General features: G+C 24.9%; 1 long non-coding RNA gene across 2 annotated transcripts in view; it reads right to left on the bottom strand.

Moving 5' to 3' along the window:
• The window catches only part of LOC126551335 (uncharacterized), a 37796-nt gene extending 14508 nt beyond the window's left edge, over positions 1–23288 (bottom strand). The window contains exons 1-2 of one of the 2 annotated variants that reach the window (XR_007605221.1): positions 23106–23288; positions 1302–1375 (exon numbers count right to left, since the gene is read on the bottom strand). This is a non-coding gene — a long non-coding RNA (uncharacterized LOC126551335). The remainder of the gene's footprint in view (positions 1–1301; positions 1376–23105) is intronic. The other variant, XR_007605220.1, reaches the window with a different exon arrangement.
• Between the last annotated feature and the right edge of the window lie 1463 nt (positions 23289–24751).

Below are 24751 nucleotides of genomic sequence, written 5' to 3'. Positions count from 1 at the left end.
TAAACTATCTAATGACTAACGGATTTAATTTTTACGACTATAATAAACAATTATGTTAAAAAATACATTGGAATATTAGATCTGTTGTTTATTATACAATGACTAATGCGTACTTAAATTATATAGAATTACATTTGTTGTATACCTATAATAAAAATGATAGATTATTGCTACTACATTTTAATTCTACGATGCTTAAAATGTGCCACCAATAAAAAATATATTTACAATATATATAATTTTAATTTTGGATTTTAGCGTTAAGTATTTCAAATCAAATGTCGTTAATTTTTTTTTTCAAAAAATAATTTTTAACTCGAACACATATTGGTAAATTATAAACATAAATCAACTTTATTCTTATCTTATATCATATATTCTATGACGTGGACTATAAATTATTTTATATAATTAATAGATGAAGGTTGAAAAAGATTATTCATTATTCAAGGCGAAAGAAAAAAGGTTTCATGATTTTATACACAAAAATGTAGGTAATTGAAACAGAGATAACATAATTCTAAATTGTATGTAAGTTTATGTTCCTAATAATATTAGGTGTAAAATGTATTATGTATAAGAATTAAAAACTGCTGTAAAAACATAAAAGATAATATCATTTGTACATTATTTTATATGATAACATGTAATATTTTCCTACTATGGTAAATTATTTTATGATGAAACCCCATGCGTTTTAAAACAACTTTAAAGGCTTATAAATATTTTTTTTGCAATATTATAAAATTTTTAATAAATAATCTTTAGCCTGGGTATTTTTGGTTATTAGTGAAGCAGCGTTGAATGTATTTTTTTTTTTTAGATTTTTTGTGTTTGTTTGTTTTTACTATTAAGAACAGTAAAACTTGCCAAGTCTTTACCTTGATGGTAGTTTTTGGTTAAAATAGAATAAAACTGTCTATACATTTGAATAAAAATAAAAAAATTAAACATTTAGCATACCTAAGGATTTTTCATAAGTTGGTTAAATTATTCTAAAACCAGTGCTAGAACTGAAGGGGACACTAAAAAGACTTCTTTAAAAAATTGTTTATGCGCACCCTTCTTAACCTATCCTAAATCATAATTTAAAATTGATAACACTGCAATTTAGATTTGTATAATTTATACAAAACGTAATTCAAAACTCATACCTTCATTAGAAATAGGTAGGTATTTAATTAATAAATGTTCAGACCGTTTAATCACTTAGACTTATAAAATCATTTTTATCACTTATAATAAATTTGGTTATTTAAAATTATAGCAAAGACTGTATTGTACATAATTATAGTTTATACCAGGTGGACAGTGTTGTTTTCAGTGTGAAAATTTCCCAGATCATGTGAGGTTTGTGAAAACAGCAGTTCATATTCTGTAAACAAATGCATATTAAATGCGTGTAGTTAAAATTGAATACATTATGATAAAATTCTATCCTCTAAAATATGGAGCTCAACATTGATACAATATATAATATAATAGGTACATACTTGATAGTTTATACTTCTACATAGGGTCAATCAGAAATATTGACAATTATAATTAACTAACATATAATAATTTTTGTGAACATAACTTTTTTAAATTTTAAGCAAAGCAATAAATGTATTGATTTTACGAGTGAGTGTCTTAATTTAAATTTTTTTTTTTTGTGGTTACGTGATTGTTTTCGCCACAAACAACGGCTCCCTGTTTCGGTCAGCAGTGTGACAAACGTTATAAATATCATTATCTCTCCGTTTCCGTGAATTTTTCTAAACGGTTTTTCCCGTTCAAATCTTATATACCTATCGTGTTGAATTTCATGTGCACTTTTATATTATTCGTTAGTTTTCGATTATAAATGTTTAATGACTAATGTGATGTCCCATACAGTATACACACTAATACACTACGTTTTTCTTTGCATTTAACGACATTTTTTTTACTGTCTTCATACACGCATTTCATACACTATTGCAACATTATTTTGGCATTCTTTCTGTAAGTGTCTCATTGGAGAATATTAATTTGCTTTTTACTAATATTATTTTCTCAATATTTAGGTTGTCTCGCTATTCGTGTAAATTTATCATATCAAGTGGTGAAGTGAATTATATGTTGTGCTGTGAGTTGTAACTTGTATGTTACTTGTAACCTAACCTCTGTTATTTTGCGTCGCTAATCAAATAATCGCACGGTTCGAAATTGTTTTTAACATAAATTTGTATTTCTTTAATATACATCTCGAATCGGTAACGTGAGTGAAAAACCAGCTATTTGGACACCAGGTAATCGGCAGACATGTCGTTATTATTCATTATTATTATTATTATTATTATATTATTGTTGAGCCAGGATAGGCTAACTATATTTTTTGATATTAATACTATATTGTGTAATACACATTGCAAGCCTTCAAAGGCAAATATTTTGAATTATTTATATTTAAAAGCTAGCCAAAGCCTAATATTTTTTATGAGCCGACATAAGCCAATCATATTTTTTAATATTTATTGATTATTGTTATAATTAACGCGTTAAAAAAAATACAGCTAATATTAATAGTAAGAGAGAGAATATAAGAGTTGTATTTTTTATTAAATCTTACAGTATAAAGGCGTACTTAGTCCCAATTGGAACAAACATCATTGTGCGAACATAATTTATAATAGAAAAAATGATTCAATCTCCAACTTAAGGGTAGTTTCTAATAAAAGTTTTAATGTATTTAATATTTTTTAGAGTTCAAAATTGAAAATTTCAATATTTTTCAAAATAACAGGGAAAAATAAAAAAAATAAAGGAAAACTTGCATTTTTACGTAAAATCACTTTTTGACAAATTCGATTTTTCTTATTTTGTTCTAACTCAAAAACGAATATCGACTTTATAGTTTTTTTAATTTTTGACTCTTTTTGAGTTATTTCTATATACATTAAGTATTTTCAAGTTTTTTTTTTTTTAGTTTTTAAACTTAAAATTGGTTAACTTGGTAAAAAACTTGAAAACTTAATATTTTAATACAAGTTAAGAAATCCGAAGTTTAAATGTTGACCCAATTGGATATAGAAGGTTAAAATAACGATTTCTCACCAAACTATTTTCTGTTATAGTTGCAATTAAAATATAATATAATATTTAAATATAGTTTGTAAAAAAATAAATACAAAATTTCTTCAGCCGAAACACATTTTTATTATTCATATTATGTACCAGATAGTATGACGAGTGATTAGAAATTACATTTATTGAATATAAGGGAGCGAAATGGAAATAGTCTATGTTGTGAAGAAGAGGCCAATGCTCATTCGGCTGTCGTCAGTCAGATGTGACTCACGTTTTTTTTAAAAAAAATCATAATATACCTACCTATTATTATTATGAACTTTATTTTTTTTGCATATTACATTTATGAAAATGTTCAAGTTATATAAAATTAATTTAAAAGTATATTGGCTATATTGGTATTATTATATTAAATACTTATCCATGTGATTCGCGAAAATATTCATATCGGTCATCCCAGATCTAGTGAGTACTAGTTTGTATTAGTTTGTAGATGGAATATTAAATTATATTCCGTACGTTTCTTATTTTTTGGAAAACGATTCTGTTCGATTTTGATCAAACAATGGATTATCAAAATTACGCCAAAAATAACACGATAACTTACAATTTTCTGGGCAAATTTGCCATTTTTTATTTATAATAATTGTCAATTAGTTAGTTTGATTTTCTTAAATAATAACGTTATAAAAATATTGATGAACTTGAAAAAGCTAAAAATTAGTCAATTGAATTGTATAAATTGTGTAAACAATTTTTTACTAACTGCAAACTACTATAAATTAAAAATATTATAATTTGATATCTTGGCAGGTATTTGCTACAAATATTTTATTAAATTTTAATAAATAAAATATTCGTTGTATTCGTTGATAGTGTGATCTAAACTATGTTTGTTGACTAAGGCCACTTTATTATAACGTCCTTTAGATGCTGATCTTATTTTTGTGTAAAAAAAACTTATATAAAACGCCATAACTAAGTCAAATAGTCAAATTCTTACGTAACCTCGTGAAAATCTGGCAATATTTTACTAAAATCTTAGGCACTTGAAACACTAAATCGTGTGTCTTAAAATGTACACAATTTTGCTCGCTGATAATAAGGGCCGTAAGAAATCGTGTTCTATCCCTAAGAGACCCATTTTGATCAAAAACCATACCTTAATAAATATTTTATAATATCATAATATGGTATTATCATATCGTGTGGCTAAATCATTTATTTTTAAGAGCACACTGGAAGGCAAATCTCAAATAAAATATGCAATAAACGTGCTGTTCCCTTAAAAATACGTGTAATAAATGACACTGATCGAGGCCATTTCGACGAGATTAAGAGTATATGTAAATATGTAAGAATTTATGTCATGTGTGAGGTGTACATATGCGTGTGCACGTGTGCTTATTGCACCGACAAAGCTATTATAAATTATAGTAGCCTAGTTTTACACTCAAGTAAAGGTGTATTTTTTCCTAGATACTTTTCTGACATCTAAACTCGAACAATTATTAAGAAAAACGTATACCGTTATAATTTTTTAAATCCTTATCTATAGTTTACAACAACAGCGGGTGTTTTTTAAGTCCAATGTCGTATTATTAAATACGAATGCTGTTCGTTTCTCACTTATGTAGACATTGCAATAAATAATATAAATCATAATATTATTTTTTCGCTATGCATTCATACTACATAAATAAATCATTACTAGAGTATATTTTGTAAACTCCGTCGTCGGTGAAAAAATTAATCTCACTAAACTATTGCATTATAATTACTCGTTTAATAGAACCTACAAATTATTACAATAACATATATTATAATTAATAATAGTTAGATGTATAAAAAATCTATTGGTTTTTTTTCTTTAAATATTTTTATTTAGTGACGAAAATTGAAAATTGGAAACAAAAAATAAGTATGCATAAATAAACACATAATATGCACATTATGTTCCGATGTTCGTAATTAATATGGACATAATATTATTGCCATTGTCTATTGGCTTGAATCTTTCAAAAAACAACCGTGATTAATCAACATAACTTATATGTACTTATACGTTGTAGTACCTATTATATAAAACTACTTGATTCCATATTCCTCGCATGGTAATAATAATTACTGCACGTTCCTTCTGTCTTCTAATTTATTTCTCGTTTGATTAAATATTAATACCTACGTCTTGAAATTAAATTAGGTACGTATTAATGATGTCTCGTGTCTTTCACTCAACGAGACAATTATTGGTACACCAAGCAGACTGTGATATTATTGCCATTATTATTATTCTACAAGACATTTGATTAGAGTAATATCACAAAATAATATAAATAAACAAATTCACGATAAATTAAGCGCTGTAAATTATTGTAATATAGTCGTTATACTAACGATCGCATAATGTATCGGTACATATTAGGTACGTACTACCTAGTACCTAAACCATAAATACCGTCGTAATATTAGTATTTATAATCAATGGTATTATAATTTACGTACTATAATCAGATTATGCATCGAGTCCGAGTGCACGTAATATATCCGTAACAGTATCATGTTCATTCATCCATTGTGCTTATAGTGTATATTACTATTTTTACCATAAATACTACACACTACACTTATTGTACGTATATGAAATACCTGCATCTGCTTTATGAAATATCATCAATTATTTAGACAACGATTTTAACAATTCTCTATTATATTATTGTTATTATCATATTATATATACGTTTTATAAGTAGGTAATGCACTAAAAAAGGTATCTACAGCTAACTTATGACCTATAAATTAATAAATCAATTCAGTATCGTCGACGAACGTATACTTATTGTCTATTACCTACTATTATCATATAAAATCATATTATAATTATAGATATTGCGTATATTTATACATTTACACGCATAGCCTGAGGGAATATAGACGTAAGATTATGTGAGTGATTTTATAGCTCACCCTCTCACCGTTTAAACACAGCCATTGAATGTTAGTATTTTACAGACTAATTTTTTTTCACCTATTTACTTTAAATACGTTTTTTATTAGATTATACAAAGTACAAAGTGTAAGTTCACTAAAATATTTTTAGTAAACTAATTTTTTATCAATATCTTGTTCAAATTCCTGAATAACTAGTAGACAATTAAAATGTTGTTGAAAATTTTTATTTTATTCTTGAATTATGTGGTTTAATAATGAAATTAATTATTTAACATTTACTTGAATAGTTCAATATAAGTCCATTATATTTTGCAAGACGATGATCGATCAATAAATATATTTTAACCATGCAGGTTGACTCACACAAAATATGCATGTGTATTATAATACAAAGCTGTTTAATTTATTTAACACACGTCATTTTTAGCATGTGACAAACTTGATTCAAATTTTTAGTTAATAAACAATATTTAAAAAAAAAATTGTGAATTCCTAATTTGACCGGTAGAATAAAACCATAGCCTCATGAAGTCATGAATAACATGATAATATAATACATTTTCAGATTTTTAAATTCTTGAATTTAAGCTTGTAAATAAATAGTAAATATAATATATATATATTATATATATTATTTTTAAATTAATAACGTTAGGTGTATTCTTAATCGTTTTTCCTACGTTTTTGTTAAAAGCTAAAAGTAGATAAAATAGTAAATTCAATACCATATCAAAAAACTTTTGATTTTTGATTAATTTTTTTATGAACTTAGAAAAAACATACATAAACAATCTGTACAGAAAATAATGTGCATATAAAAATAAATTATGTAAAAAAAATGATAATTAATTGGCAATATTTTGCGTGTTTAAAAGATTATCTGATAGAGGATAGAATAAATTAAAAATCTAAAGATTTATGTTATATTGTTATATATTTATGAGCTCTGCACACTATTTCTGTATTAGATGATACGCGACGATGCCATTATTATTAGTGATTAGTGATAAGTGATTAAAGTCTAGATCAATTTAGTTATAAAGTGATAATTAAAATATTATTGTTACCTGTTTTAATACCTGTTATTCAGTAAATAGCTGTTTATTTTTAACTAAAAATGATAAAATAGAATATTTTTGATGATTATCTTAAAAATGTAAAAACAACCCATCTCTAATTAAATATTATAATATATAAGGCTCGGATTTTAAAGCACATGCTTATTTTTTTATATATGAATTTGTTTCATGTCATTCTGATTCCAAATAAACCAATTTATTTTTGCTTTTTTGCCTTTTTTAAGTTATTTCAGCTGTAGAATGTTTATATGTTTATTATACTACTTTATTCAGAATAAAAAATAGAATTAATAAGAAACGTACAAACTCAGAATGCGTTTTAGGCATTAGATTGTTATTGTTTTCATTGTCAGTTTGTTAATTAAATGTATAATATGTATTTAACATATAGATTATCGGTCTACATATTATAGCGAGCAGTACTTATACAGACAGTATGCTAATAACATAGATATAGACCATTTCAAAATTTAAGATTTAGTGTTATAATTTGAAACCTCTTGTATGAATTAAGTATGCACCAATCAATCCAGTGGATGTAGAGACTCGGTTTCTATGTATAAAAATATTCCGTTGAACAATATAGAGTCGATTTCACTACTGTAAATCTAGAAAAATACACGGTAATTAATTCTCTTTTTAATTCAAATTAATTTTTCAAAATGTTTGATCAATTTTTGTTACTAGTTCGTGTTAATTTTTAGTCATGCCATCAAGAAATTTCTAAAAATAAATATGCTTCTTTTTTAAAACAATCGTGTGCTTTTTTTGTTGCTTATTATGCTTTAAAATCCGAGCCCTAGTAATATATTAAAAAATATTGATGGTCGATAGGTATCTAGTACAACCAGTACAAAACTTAAAATGCCTTAAAAAAATGTAAGAAAACATTGAATTGCTCTATTATTAAATAATATTATTAATATTTCTCTGTTTTTGAAGATCCGTAAAATTTATCTTTCGGGATCATTATATAAATGTATTTAAAAATAGTGTTTACAATTATTTAGTTAACCTATGGTTTTTCTTATCAAAGTTAAAGGATTGTACTATGAATACAAATTTAAATATTTTAATGTATTATTTATTATTAGATACATGCAATATGTATAAAGTATATATTTATATACGTGTTCTAATATATTGTATAATATTTAGTTCCTATTCTTTCTATACTTGCTCTCGATTTCGTACTTAAAGGAAGTAATAAAAATAAGCGAGTTTATTTATCGTGATAATGAATAACTTTAATACACATAAAATCTAATAGTTTTCAGAGTGTATAGATAATAAAGATAAAGGCATATTTTTATTATCTATTTAGTATTTATATATAAATCACCATTATCTTTAATTTCCCTCACTGTGCTTATTTTTTTAAAAGTAAGAGTATCTATGAAAATATATAATACGCCTTATTAAAATCGCTGTGTTACACTTTAACACCATTACAATTGTATCCGGAAGCTTGTCGACTTATCCTTGTGACATTGATAAAAAATATGATTTATGACATTTAAATGGAAATAAAAACGAATTTTCATTGTACGAGTATAATCTATATTCGTTATGAGACGTTATGAGTGTCTTGGTGAATTATTACCTTGTGTAGTGTATTCTAAATAATTTCTGTTGAATACTACATTATTTAATTATAATAGAATAAGTAGATATTTATGATTTTCTTATACAGATTCAAGGATTTATAATCATATAATATACAACTTTTTTTTTATCTTTCGTGAGTATAATTGAAAACGTCATAATATGATCGTGACGTTGTTAATTTATATACATATATAAGTTTACATTTAGTGTAAAAATGATAGTTATAGACAATTATTGGAGAAATACACTGAATGGATCATAATTTTAATTTTATTATAGCCGTTTGATACATGTTTATAATGATTGTCTGATACATGTTTACATCTATATGGTCTATTATCTTAATGGTACATTCTTAATGCATTTTAATAATTATACTTTGTTATGAAAATACAAAATTTTTTTCATGAAATTGTATATAATTTAGACAATTTTATTATGAATTGTATAAATTTTAACTTATTATTCATTTGTCGAAGGGACTAGTTTTCAAAATATAAACATCTTGCTATGGTTTAAAAATATAACTAAAGTAGCAGCTAAATATTTCTGGCGATTGAGATACCTAAATACCTTCTTTAGTTTATTAGCAATTGATGATGAATCACTTATATAATATTATAATCATAAAACTTAGGTATGAATACTAAAAATACTTTCAACTACAAAATAATTTACAAATTTTCGTGATTTTAACTAAATTTGTCAAAATTTTATATTCAAACGGCCGTAATATAATATGTACATTAAATTTCATTTTAAATTCTAAGTACTTAATAAGTTATTAGTCTGTTAATCTAGTATTTAAAGTTTTTTGTCCAAGAGAAAATTTTTTACCGATGTTTATAAAAAAGTAACTCAAAAACTATCTTGGCTTATAATACAAATAAATAATAACTAAAATGAATTTACTTATTTTGAAAATGTCATTGCGTATAGTAATAAATTTCATAATATACTTAAAAGTTTTAAATCTCCACAAATAATGTTTTTAAATTACATATAACAAAATAATGAACAATGTTATTCATCGTTTAAAATATGTAATTTAATCCTAATTTGAACTTCAAATTTACTGTTAATTTTTCACATTTTCAATACTACCTCTAAATTATAACCCATATTATTTAAAATGTTAAATAATCCAATATTACAAGAAATATAATATCTTCAAAAACATTGACAAAAGCTTTCGTATTTTAATAATTTTTCATAAAATAATAACATACATTTTTCTATTTTTTATATCGTATAATTTTGAATAAAAGCATAAAAATAATTTAATTCACATTTTAGTTTTTATAGTCAGTACAGTATGGTAATTCATAAAATTAACATTTAATGTAGTCATAGATATTATTATAAGTAAAATATATTTAATGTTCATAATATTAAACTTTATATTTACATAATTTCATTTTATATCTGCACTTTTGTACATTTCGCAAATTAATTACGTTTTATATTACTGTTTATGAAACATATGTGCCAATATATTTAATATTTATATTATAAAATCTAATTTTATTTAATTATTAAAATGAGTATGCACCGCAATAGTATATGAATTATATTTATAGTCGAATTGATGTTATGTGTTTGTAAATCCGTGAAAGTATTCATCAAATTGCATACAACACTTTAACTTTATAACTATATAAGTATTAAGTGCCTATAGCAGCAGTACTGCCTAGAGATATACTATTTATAGTAGGTATTTAATTAATAGATATTTATTATAGATTCTGATCAGACAGTTAAATACAATAAACAAATAACGGACTGAAAAACAATGAACAACAGTGACATTTATAATAAAAAACATACTTTAATTTTCAAATTTTAAGGTAGTTTTGTGTAGAAAATATGAATTTAGAGCAGAACTTGATTTGGTGGGGAGGGGGTGCGAGAATTGTAATGAATTGTTAGTAAATATTAAAATAATTATACCTACACGCATGAGATTTAAATATTTTAAAAATGTAAGAAGACCATTGGATAATATTCTTATATATAAATTTCATATCAGACAAATTCACTATTATTAACTATTATTAAAAATAACAGAGTACAACAAATTCTTCTAGTCGTTTAATTTTTTATACGTTATCAAGACATAAATCATCTTCGTAAAAGTTTATGATGCGTAGTATTTATATATTTATTGATCAGACATTTCGTGAAAACAAATTTCCCGCTCCCAAAATGTATAATAAATTATGTGATGTACATGTTTATACATGCATTTAGTGATAACATTTAATAAGCGCGAAAAAAAAAGTTTAAACAAGTTGATAAAAATCTGTACATAACGTGATGCAATTGGGTACAGATGAGACATAATTTTATTTTTTATTTTCGTGGTCGTAAATTATAATAAGTACAAGGTAGTACCAACCAGGTATATACCTGCCACCTGTCCACAATATCTTATAAATCGATGGATTATGTGACTATTATATTTGTTAGTATATTTTTAATATTTATTAATATTTATAAATATATAAATATATATTATTTATGTTCTCATCTTCCGCCGCGTAATAAGATCTATGTTTAATTAAAATATGATATCATTATAAAAATAATCTATAGGTTTTTACATACGTCCATAAGAATCTCCGTCTAATTGGAATTATATTATTATACTACTAGTACTCGTATTTCGTACTGACTTCTTTTTTATGTACTGTCAATTTTGAATAAACAACAATATGTACTCTCCAATCAGCATTTCAATCGCATCTATAGATACTTATGTTATCCATTCTATCCAGACAGTTCATATACGAGACTAATAAACTACTCTAGACAGACGATGAGTCAAATCTGTCACTTGACATCAGTAGCCGTGTTGAGCAATGGTTTTAGGTGTGTGGATAGTAAAGCTGCAGGCCTTATCCATTAAAACTGCAGCATTAAAATGTGAAGCGAAATATTTCTTAACTACGTAGCGGTTACACTATTAACAAGATGATAGGTATACTTGATAGGGAGGATCAAGGGAGGGGCTGCCCACTTTTTCTGGGTGCCTGCCGGCTCCGGGTTTGACCTTACTTAGTCGGATTCGTATATTATAGTGACAAAACTGTCATATTTAAAAAAATAAATTATTTATATTAAACTAAACTCCATTAGTTAAAGTGAGCCGAATCCTTTAATATTTCTAACTTTATTTTTGGCCACAAGACAACATAAATAATATTTTATGTCAACAGAATTAAATAAGTAGCGCTGGAATTTTGACTAAGCTTCTTTTTATAGAACTAATTTTAATATACTAACTTTTCAATCATAGTTGAAATTAATATAGGTGTCTAATTAAACAATACTGTCCAATTCGATCAAAAATTGTTGATTTAAATGAAACTTTTCTATCATGAGAAAATACTAGTTGATCCGGTGCACTTTATTTCCAATTAAAAATCTATAATAATAAGTTTTTGATTGAATGCACATTGAAGAAATAATTTTATTATTATTACTTTAATAATAATAAAATTAAAACCAATATAGCAATCATTTATACAAACAAAAATTTCTATCGTAAACCTCAAAATCTCTGTTAAGCACTTCCGGGTTTTGGATCTCTCCCTTTTTTAAATTAGTCTATCTTCTTTCCAAAAGTCTAATTTATCTCTATGCCAAATTTCATTACAATCGGATGAACGTTTTAGGAATGCATTAAGGTCACATAGACAAACATTCATATTTATATAAATAGATTACTAGACTTTAATTAAAAACTGTTTGATTACCTTAATGACCAAAAAGTTAGATTGTCTGAGATTTTTTTTCTATTAATATCGATAAAAAAAATTGCACTTGGTCAAAAGGCTTAGAAATTTAAAACAAGGTATCTTATAATTTATTAATACTGGAATTTTAAAATAAAGTTGAGCGTAAACACAATACTATAATAATGTATTATAAGGTTCTTTATAAGTTATTATTATAATTTTTTAATAAAAAAGTTGACCGTTATTCCATAAAAATTTTAAATATAAAGAAAAACTTAATCGACCTTCCAAGTATAATACTAATAGTAAAATAAATTACTTTAAAAGTAATATCATGAAATATTGGTACTTAGTGGTATAGTCTGACTGGCTGTCTTCGCTCAAAATCGTGCAATGAGGTTATCATTAAATACAAATTTAACACATTATACGTTACAGTGACTTATTCAATGACGAGGTGCACTATATAATAACACCTACTGTATAGTAAAGCAGTTACCTACTCCCCCCCTTATTATTATTATTTTTTATATTATGGTCTGAAATAGAACGTATCATTTGTACACAAAAACTTAAAACAAGGCTTTGTTGTTATTTAGGTATACCTACGCATAAAAACTTGATTTGAGTACAAACGATACCCCTTACTAATATTGATTTTAATAGGTCAATGTTATTTTAATCTCTGTTATATTCATCATATAAATAAAAATCGATCGATACACAATACCATATAAAATACTCAACTTTTAAATTATTTGTTAAGAAAATTTAAAATTACAGAAATACCAATTGAAGCGGCAACTATTAATTTATACATTTATACTGCACGTGCAGCGCATGCAGTAAGATGCACGCAAATAGTAATAAACTGGCCGTGTTCACGTGTTCAAGGCGTGTTTACCAATATGTAGCATTCAAACTCAGACGCAATCGCATACTTATTTTTTGAATTTATAAGATCTGCTTTTAGATAAACTATAAATTAACTTAATAGTCGTTAAAAAGAGATATCAAATTTTTAGTAAATATTTTGTACATTTAAGAAATATTTTGATTTTTAATTATTATAGTTTACTATCAAACTAAATACTAAATCTGACTTGTTAGTTTTTCAAATTCGATTAATATGGTGTTAACCTAAATTTTAATCTGGTTATGGTTATTACTTATTCGTCTGAGTTTTACGTCACTCGCGCATGCCAATCTGATTACATAGATTCATTTGGGTGCAAAACCTTGTAATTTTTAGCATGCATGTTTCTCCATACTATATTAATTTAAACCACTATTTTAAATACAAAATTCTTGAGAACAAAACTTATTTTCAAAACTATTTTAGGTTTTGACAGAATATATATAAATATATTTTAGAAGATATTATTAGGTACTATTATATTATCAATTCAAAATAATGTGTTTGCAATATATTAATTTATAATCTTATCTATAAGTGTTAATAAGTCTTAGAACGTCTCGCGAAAATGGCTGACAGTCAGTCACTGACTACAGGCTTGCCTTCCTACATGTTACTTAGTCCTTCTACGACATGATTAAGAAGATATTACGCTGAAAAGAACAGGATGAGAAAATAACTGAAGCTGAAGCAGGAATCAAGCTATATGGGTAACCGCCTCCACCGACAAACCCCTCCCCTGACAAACAGGGTCCAGTAGAATGAGAACACAGGTCAGTAGGTGATTGTGACATCGAACTGAGAGTAGACGGACTATTTTATTTTATTATTTTGAAATGTTATTTAGCACAACCGGCAATCGTCCGATGTGTTATTGCATTATATATATATATTGTATGTACATTGTACACATTATAATTTTTCAGAATTTGTATAACCTAACCTAGCCTAACCCGTAACCGTCAATAAACAATAGTAGCATGGTAGCATTTGGAGTAGTATTATTCATATAGAACTTCCTCTGCTGTAGATTTAACAGGGAAAAATTTTTCAGAACTTCTTTAATCATAACTTATAAGCTTTTGACTTTATTTTTGAAATGCTATCTTATCGTTACGCTATTGTCACCTAGTCTCTATAACTACCTTATTATTATTAATAATACAAAAAACTTAACTTAATGCAATTTGAACATTCAGTAGGTATACATTATCTTGAATTGCTCTTTTATAGTTTTAATAAAATATTAATTTTAAAGTAATCATTCTATAATACCAGTTATGTAATATATCTATATTACATACCTATAATATTTTTTTAGAGATAAAATTTTAAATACTAACTTTCACAAAGTATAAGATAATACAATTTAAAATGCCATTTCCATATATTTATACATCATAAGAAATTTAAAGTAATGTTTTTTATGATTTAAATAACAGTTGACTGATCAGTATAAGTTAAAATTAACGTAGGTATATAATTAAATATCAAATAATAGTAGGGGAAAAATGGTAAAAGAAGGCTGGCTTTTAGATATAATGAATATATTAAATATATTCGTATATAGAAAATAATTTCTTGTAGATATATATCTAATCTTGTTTAAAATAATAATAGTAATACCTAGTAATAGTATTAAAACCTAATATGCATAGTACATAGTGGAGGATATATAATATCTATAGAGTACATTAACTTGTAACAACATATACTTAAAACAGCTTACATCTGCAGGTGAGATGTTACATATACCTGACTATCTATCCAATGCACTCCACATATATTACATGAATAGCGGCGCTAAAGATAAATAAGAAATTACACGTATGGCAATTGGCCATTCGCCTACAAATATACGATTGAAAAAAAAATCGGTTGCCAATTATTACTAACTAGTAATTACAAACATCTCCTTGACCCACAGCTAAAGACACATCTCTCAGCCAAATTGAATATTCGTATGGTTAAGATAAACATGGACTTCAGCGCCAATGTACAAATAAATTATAAATCTATTAGATAATCCATGATAAGATAATCGCATTAAAATCACACGTTTAATTTTTATACTACGTGTTCATTACTAGTACTTATCGTATAAATTATATTATTCACAATAATTTTCTACATAAATCTATAATATTTACTATGCATTTTAAATTATAGAATATAATAATAATATACAAAATTTAAATATGTCTAACGTGTGATATATATTTAATATTTTAATGTGCAGATTACTGACTTTATACATAGATATATCAGCATTTGTGGTAGGACATTATAGACATAAAGATATATATATAATACTAAACTGGCCATTATTTTACCATATATTTTCAATTTTATTATTAATATAAAGCCTAAAACGCAGTCGAGTCAAATCTGAAGTTTATAAAAAATATTGTACTTGTATTCTTGTTGAAACAATTAATCGAAAAATATATTATTGAGTATCTATATAATGTAATATAAAGTATGATTACATTAAATATATTTATATATTAGCTAGAAACACGTTACATGAAATAGCACATATCTTGTCAACTTACATCACGTGAGTATCTATAAAAAATTGTATAGTATTTTTAGTCATATTATTGTTAATATGTTATTATCTACACGTAGGCAATATCACTCAAAACGGAGTCTGATAGTTCAACTAGTTTTTTTTTATTTGGAAAACTAATTGGAAAGTATTGTTGTTTTTATTATTGTTAATAAATCTAAAATAAATTGATTTGAGTAGATGTACAAGACTAATACTTAAAGAGTTCTTGGAGAGAAACTTGGTCAATTCAATCAATTAATTCAAGAGATTATTGAAGACAGTATGTCATATGTATTTTAAAACAACAATAGACAAATTGGAATATCTTATAAATGTATCAAATAAAACATAAAAAAAACAATGAAGGGCTTGGAACAACAACCAGGTAAATCCACTTTTTTCGAAAATTCATTTTTAAGTGAATTATTACGTAGGAAAAAATTACATACATTTGGGCGCAACAATGAGATAAATCCGATAAATATTTTACCAAACAAAAACTTTGTTTTGTTGATGTTAATATAATACATTTTATGCCACTTGTTTTGTTATAACTCAATTTAAAATGTAAAGTACTGTTTTATATTTCATAGCAACAAAATTAAAAATGTTGGCAAATTTGTTTTAAATTACTATGAGTATACCCTCGAAAAACAATATTTTTGGTGCAATGACAAGATAAATCCATAGGTTTCATAACTTTGGACAACTTTTGTCCAAAGAAAAAAAAGTTAACTATAAATTCTAAGTCCACAGTATTATTTTTCATCATGTTAATAATAGTAAAATTTTACTGTAATAGTTTTAGTAGGTATCGATTAATCATGGAATCAAACGATTTTTTATCAGCCCTAAACAATTTCAAAAAGTGGATTTACCTAGTTGTTGTTTCAAGCCCTTTATATTTAAAATAGAAATTCCTGCACAACTTAAAGTTGGCTGTTTGTCTAAGGTATGTATTTAAATTTAAAAAGTTAGGTTAGGATAAAATTAATAAGAATTAGAAAATATATTATAATTATTAATGATTTCAAGGACCTATACTAAAGTATTATTCATACTTAATATTTGTATAAGTAAGAGATTGAATTTTCTGCTCCTTCATGGAAAATTTGAAATTCTTTAGATGAATAAGAATATTGTTAAGTATTGAGATGATATAGCTTTTTCAAGTTGAACTCCATTATTTGAATGTTTCATTTCTTAATTTCGATAAGTAGCACAGAATTACTCAATGACATTTTAATTTTAGTATGCTCGACCTGTGAAAATTGTATTTTCATTTCAAACATATTCAGAATATTTTTATTATTGTTATTGACTTTTTTTACTATCTTAATGTTATATAATAATATATATGATATAACTGTTTTTCAATTTTTTCACGTGTTTTTATTTTTTTTTGTTTCAGGTTTTTCATAATTTTCAAATGATTCTTGATCACTTTTATCTATATTTCTCTCTTCTGGAGACTCTTGATGTTGTATTATAGTCAAGTCAATTATTATAATTTAATTTTTAAATAATTAAATCATAAATAAAGATTTATATTGAAAGTAAAAAAATAAAAAAAGTATTCAATATAAAAATACACATTTTAAGTATACTTCAATAATTGTATGGTAAGTCATCAAATTATTAAATACAAATTCAACACTAAATAATACTGGTTAGTAAAATTATAAAATATTTAAGTACTGAATAATTTAATACCTATAATCGTATAAATAAGTAATAACTACACATATTTTTGTATATTAGTAATCATAACATAAATAAACAATAATGTTGACAATGTATTATAAAAAAAAAAAAATGTAAATAATTGAGAACAGCCACTTAACAGTAATCTTATTCTTGTAAAGTTAAGCTGAATTTATTATTCTTATTTTAAATACAGGAAATTATATTTAATTTATGAAGTAACATAATTTAGTGATTTTAATGCATTAAATTAAATTACATATATTTTAATTTAATTTTTAATACAACTTTCCCCCAACTATTTATTTTTATGAAGTAAAAAAATATCATAACTACATGAATTTATATGTCAATATGATGAAAAAATAAAAATACTATTATTTTTCAACGTTTAAAATTGTAAATAATATACAAATATTCTTAAATAAATATAAATTTAAGTCTAATTTACTTAGAATTTATCTGTTCCTAATATCTTAACATGTTTTAGGAATTGTTATACCAATAGCTAAAAAATTTACAATTATATAATACTTAATGAAGTTTATTTTGTTCAATTAGTTTTTAATTTATAATTATACAGCTTTATAATTTAGAAACTAAAACCATCATGATGGCGTGATACAAAAATAATAGAAAAATCGAAACTTTTATCATGTAGGTGAGGATAAAATGTCCTTAGTTTATTCATTTCAACTATGTGTATTTATATTTTTCATAAATAAATTCAAGTGACGTGACATGACGTGATGTGAGTGGTCGAAATAATAACATGTGAAAGCATATAACGTAATAATAATAATATGTTCCCCTATTGAGTTTAGATATATTATAGTTATATTTTTAAGATGTAAAAAATAATTTATCTAGAAATAATTTTTTTCGTTACAACGACTGGATATAGCTATAAACTATAAATTTACAAAGGTTTTGTATATAATTTTATATTTAAATAAAATTAAAATTTTGTTTTGAGTAGATACTGCGCTTAAATTTTTATATATATATACATATATTCACTCTAAATAAAAATCAGTCATTGTTGATCCCCCCACTGAAAGTACTTATTTACTGGCTATATAAGCTATAATAGATACACTCATTTATTTTATGTATATCTATAAGTATAATAATCTATAAAAAATTGTATTCATAAACATATTATAAATATTGAATTATTGAAAGTATAATATTATATCTACTTATATATATAAAATAATAAATAATTAATATAAGTATACCTATATATATATATATATGTTTTTGTGTGTATGTGTGTGTGTGTAATTGTAAAATATACTGTAATATAATACAATTTCGGGTTATGGTTAAACACAAAACCTTGATTTTTTAAAACCATTTAATAGTATTATGTCCATAACGATAAAAAAAAATAGCTACTTAATAATAAGTTCTTGGCGTTTAATATTTTTCATGCGATGAGAAATCTATCTATTTGGCATTCGTCCTTTCTTCTACTCAAATTAAACTCACCATTTTGATAAGAAATTTGATGATCGTAAAATTTTATTATTCATAATTATATAGATCGATAGCTTGTAATATTCAAAATTTAAAGTTTTAATATCTATAAATGTAATTAAAATATATGAAATGACGTGTTCTATAAATAAAATACGATAAATATTTACAGAGGACGTCGCTTATAATGACTCACTTTGGGACCAGCAGAAAATGAATTATATAACCGAATGAATCTTATGTACAAAGTGGAGAAAAAAACTTAAAAATTACGATAGCTGTGCCAGGTAATCGGGAGTATATACTGTACCATTTAAATTGTATACCTTATGCTACAATAACAATAATTACGATAAATGTGAAATGTGATAAAATTTGTTGTACACACTACACACACAAATAAAACATGAATTGAAACTAGTAATAATCAATAAAAATATGAAACTTTTCAAAATAAATTTATTTCTAAAATTTAATCAAAAATGTTTATTTTCTTCCATTTTTTTTTTTTTTTTTTACGAAATTTATGTCTTAATCGAAGTAGTGAGTTTTAAAGTCAATTTTTTTATGATTTTCAACGATTTTGAGTAAGCCTATGTGACAAGAAATACGTTTTCCCAGCCCTTTATCCTTAAAAAAACTTAAATTTTCGAAATATTTTTATTATGACTCTTATGGACGAACCAAATGGGATTATAATCAAAGCCTTGATTATAGTCTTAAAGTTTGAACGCAAAACGGCTGTAAAGAGAGCCTATTACATTACTAGTATGGTCGAAAACATCTTTATTACCTTAAAGGCTTAAAATAAACATAAAATACTTTACTCAGTTTCGTGTGATAATCGTTTTCACTATTCAATGTCGAACTCTACAACAGCAGTCAGTAGGTCTCTTCACATGCACACTAACGGCTGCATTAAATAACATAATATTATCCATGTTAGTGATTTACTCAATAAAACAAATTTATAATATTTTGTCCTTAACTCCTTATACTATATGTATATATATATATATTTTTTTTTTTTTTTTTTTTTTTTTTAATGTACATAATTTAAAAATTGTTGTTAATTTTTTTAACACTGTATACTCTCAATCCCTAACACAAGCTTTGCTTAAAAGGGATTGATAATCATTAAATAGTATATAAGTCAAAAAAAAAAAAAAAAAATTATACTATTAATGGAAATCTAGTTTACAAAAGTATTAAATATTGAAATTAAAAATCTAAAAATTATTTAAACCATATTTTTTCTTATAAAAATTTTAAGTTCAAATTTGGACAAAATAAGATAACAGAGAATGACTTTTTTAGTTATTTTGTAGTAGGTAATTCAAAATATTTACCGTGACGATTTGACACTTTTACACACACACACACACACACACATAAACCTATATAAAATATATATATTATAAAATACATTAAATACACAATACACAATGACTTTATCAAAACATTTTAATTAATTTTATGATATTCCTTATTTGTGCCACCAACCTATTCATCAGCCCGTTCTACGGTCAATTGTTTATCGAGTTTTTAGTTTGTAATGTGATACAGTAGGACCTGCATCGTCCGATGTGTTATTTGTATTATATATAATATATATTCTATGCTATACATTTTATATTTTTGCATAATCTGTATATATCAATAAACGATGATAGCAGAGGAATAGTATTGTTCACACAAAGCCTCCTCTGTTGTCGAATTGACATAACAATTATAGTACGACTATAAATATTAAAATAATTAAATATTAACAATAATATAATAAATTTAATGATTTCAGCAATTCAACTAATTGTATTACTAATATTGAAATAAATAACTATAATAGCAACATAAATATCTTAAAATATATTTGGCGTCATAAAAATATAAACAGATAATCTTCGTTCAGAGACTTTCGTATGTAATGATTTATCATTGATTTAAAATTTGATGTATACATTGTACAGTGACTTACTTAATAACGAGGTATATTTACTTCGAAACATACTGTAAAACTAATAGTTACCTACTTTCCCTCTTTTTGTGTTTGGTCTAAAGTCTTAACGTACAACTACAGCGACCCGGTGTCCTTAAAAATATTTAGATATTAAATTTATTTTTTATTTGTAACATTATAATGATCAAAGTACATTAAAATTACTGCTGACATAAATGTATAATTAGAGTAGTTCGATTTAGGCTACGATAAAAATTAATAAGAACAAGTCTATTCACTTTCTGTTTTGGTAAAAATATTTCTTAAATGTATTTAACACATTATCTAAATTATCACAACAAATGTGTTTAGTAATAGTTGGTATAGGTATGTATTCCAAATTCAAACAAATAAGTACTGCTCCTACTTCCGAAGTATTTTTTTCATTACAATTTTTGTTGTTTATGTTAACCTCAAAATACTTAATAATTAATATGAGGACATCTATTTTTCAAACGAGAATTATTCTGTTTTCGAGTGAATTCACAAATTTGTTTTTGAAAATAAAAATGTATTGATTATTGAGTTATTAATTTTCGTGTACTACTTAAGTCTATATACTACATACTACATAGGACTATGATAATATGGATTATACATCATAACATTAAAATAATTTTGAAACGATTCTCTCTTAAGTTTTAATTTAGACACATCAATATACAAAAAATAAACAAATTTAAATAACAAAAGTGCATAAAAAAAATCTTAAATAAAAAAAGGTTTAAAAAATAGACATTGGTAATCAAAGAATCACTTTAAATGATAAAAAAGTCAAGAATTATAATATTTTAAATACTGTAATTATATTAAAAAATTTCAATCATATATATATATATAAGGTAGGTATAATATATAAATTATAATTTAGTGTTAAATATACATTCGGATACTAATTACTAGGTTTAGAAAACTGATATTAAATTCAAGTTGATCAACTATATTATTATTTTTACTTATAAACATCATGTATCACGAATATATTAAATACAGTAAGTTAGGCGTTTTTGAAGAAATCCTTCAGTAGTGATTATAATATTCAATTAAGAAAGTTAACGATACCGATAATAGTCATTCGTTTAAGAAGGCGTAACAGTAAAATTAATTTCAAAAATGTACAATGTACATTATGCCACATGTTATACATTGAAAACATACATTTTTACATATAATATTATTTTAGCAACATAAATTGAATTAAGTTTATTTTTTATTTAAAAAAAATTCTATATGAATATAAGATACATTGTTAAGATCAACATTTGTATAAATTGTTAACAAGATTCACAGAAACTATTTAAAAATTCCAATTAAGTGAATCGAATGATGTTTTATATTAAGATACCTGGCTAATTTTATTTTTCTAAAAAAATAAAAATAATGTTCATGTCATAAATATATTTCTCGCTTAACTCGAAATTTAAAATATTTTGTTCAGCAATCAGCAGTTTCTAATTAACATATCCAGTTGAATCATCCACACAGTATAAATATATTCCACTATTGCCACTGACATAGTGACACAAATATAGACATATAGACAAAACAAATATTTCCATTAACTCATAGAAGATTTGGGTGTTTTTTCGGTTACCATATAATATAAATATATTGTGTTTATCGGAAAAACACGAATGCCCGTATTGGTCCAGGAGCCATTGTTATAATAACCGGATATCTGCATAGTTCTGCATACACGTTATAACTTATAATGTATCATATAGTCTAGTGCACAAAACCTGGCTTCGTTAATTCTCAAGTTGCCCGTCACACCTAAGGTACGGTACCTGATTCGGGTCACACGCTGATAACCAGCTGTAGGGGCTAAATAAGTATCTCGTATTTTGTCCCATACAGAACGGTGGCTTTGGAAGACACTCCCCCAGAAATATAAGCAAATTTAAACAAAATAATCCCAAGGGCGCCACCCCCGAATTTTCCGTGTCAAAGTTCACTCCCAACCCTTATGTATATTATGTATTTATATATGTATATACATATAAACATATAATATCAGACCTACCCAGAATCTCTGGTTGTCTCCAAACGGCGACTCCAACCACCGCTGTCTATTGACGTCGTTGCATATTATAAAATGACGATGTTTATGTATAGGTAAATGAGTGTGCATAATAAATATCGTAAAATACAAATGCCAAGCGCGTGATTCGCAGATACGTCGTCATTTGATTACACTCGGGATAACACTGCACTCGTAAGCCCAGATGAACAGATCCGATTATACCAGAGGAATTATACGATCCGCAACGTTTTCACATCATGCTCACGCCACAATATTATATACTGCTGATGCAATCAGTATATCGTGAAATAATGGGATCGATAGATCGACGATGGACGGATGGACGACCTCGGGTGATTTTCCTGTATATGCTATCATTATTATTGTACGTACTTTTTTATGAATTATTTATAGTAAATTGTAGGAATCTTTTTTTTTTTTTTTTGAGTTACGAATATTTTACAGAAATATTCAGTGTTTCAAAATGGTGTTTTTAATCGTTTGCATTCATATAATGACACACATAATACTCGGTGAGTAGTTACGCAACTCTTTCGGATAATTATTATTCCAAATTATGTATCGTCCAAAACGATTTTCAGTGAAATAATTTATCCGAATACCCCGCTTTATTTCTTACTGCAATGAAATATTGAAACACTGTTGGTTAATTATAACTTATAAATCAATATAACAGATATAATCATAATATTATATAATTTATACAATAATTAGTATCAATTAAGTATACTAATTATTAGCTAAATAGTAATTATTATACGTGTGAATTTCTTACTTATTTAATTTATTGTATTACTCCCTAATTTAATTATAGATTAAAATATTACTGAAATAAAAAACGCAAAATACGCTTCAATCTCCTTAAATTATTATTATTTCTACATAGGTAAATGTATCTTTATAGATCTTGGGAAGTTAAACAGTTTAAGCAAATACCACAAAGAAATTTAGCTGTTAACTAATTTATCATTCAATCCTAATTTTCAATTTTAATTAATAATTTAAAAAAATTGTATACATAATCTGTACAAATTATATTATGTGCACATTGTATATAATATATCAATTAATTTGTTTTGACATAACTTAACATGTTTACTATGCACTTTTAAATATAATTCAAAACACTAAAATAAAGAGAAGAAAAAATATTTTATGATAAAGTTCTAAATAATATAATATAATTATGTACCTAAATAAATGTACAAAATTATTTTGATTCATATAATAGTGATGTTGATTATAATGAAGGAGATAAATCAAGAAGACAGACATTTTGAGGGTTGTATGATATTTCAATCAACTGTTTATCGTTTTTCCTCAATTTTATATTAATGAGCTCCTTTAATTGAGTTAAGTCTTGTCGTCTTGATAATATATTTTAACTTCTTTATGTATCTTAGTATTATTAATATAATAATTAAAATTATTACTATGTTAGTTATAAGTATTATTTATAAATCAATGTAGAAAAAATTAGGATATTAATTGGAAAATCAAAATATAATTATTAACACAATGATAGTTTAACCAAAAGTAGTAACTTAATGGTATTTATTAATGGAGTAGGATAAAAAAAATTGTATTACTATTATAATATTGTAAGTTTACCTTTAACATGATTT

The sequence above is a fragment of the Aphis gossypii genome, chromosome 3, assembly GCF_020184175.1.
Source record: "Aphis gossypii isolate Hap1 chromosome 3, ASM2018417v2, whole genome shotgun sequence".
In the NCBI taxonomy this organism is placed as follows: Eukaryota; Metazoa; Arthropoda; class Insecta; order Hemiptera; family Aphididae; genus Aphis; species Aphis gossypii.
The sequence above is the reverse complement of the archived record's forward strand: the minus strand, read 5'-3'. Positions and strand labels throughout refer to the sequence as shown.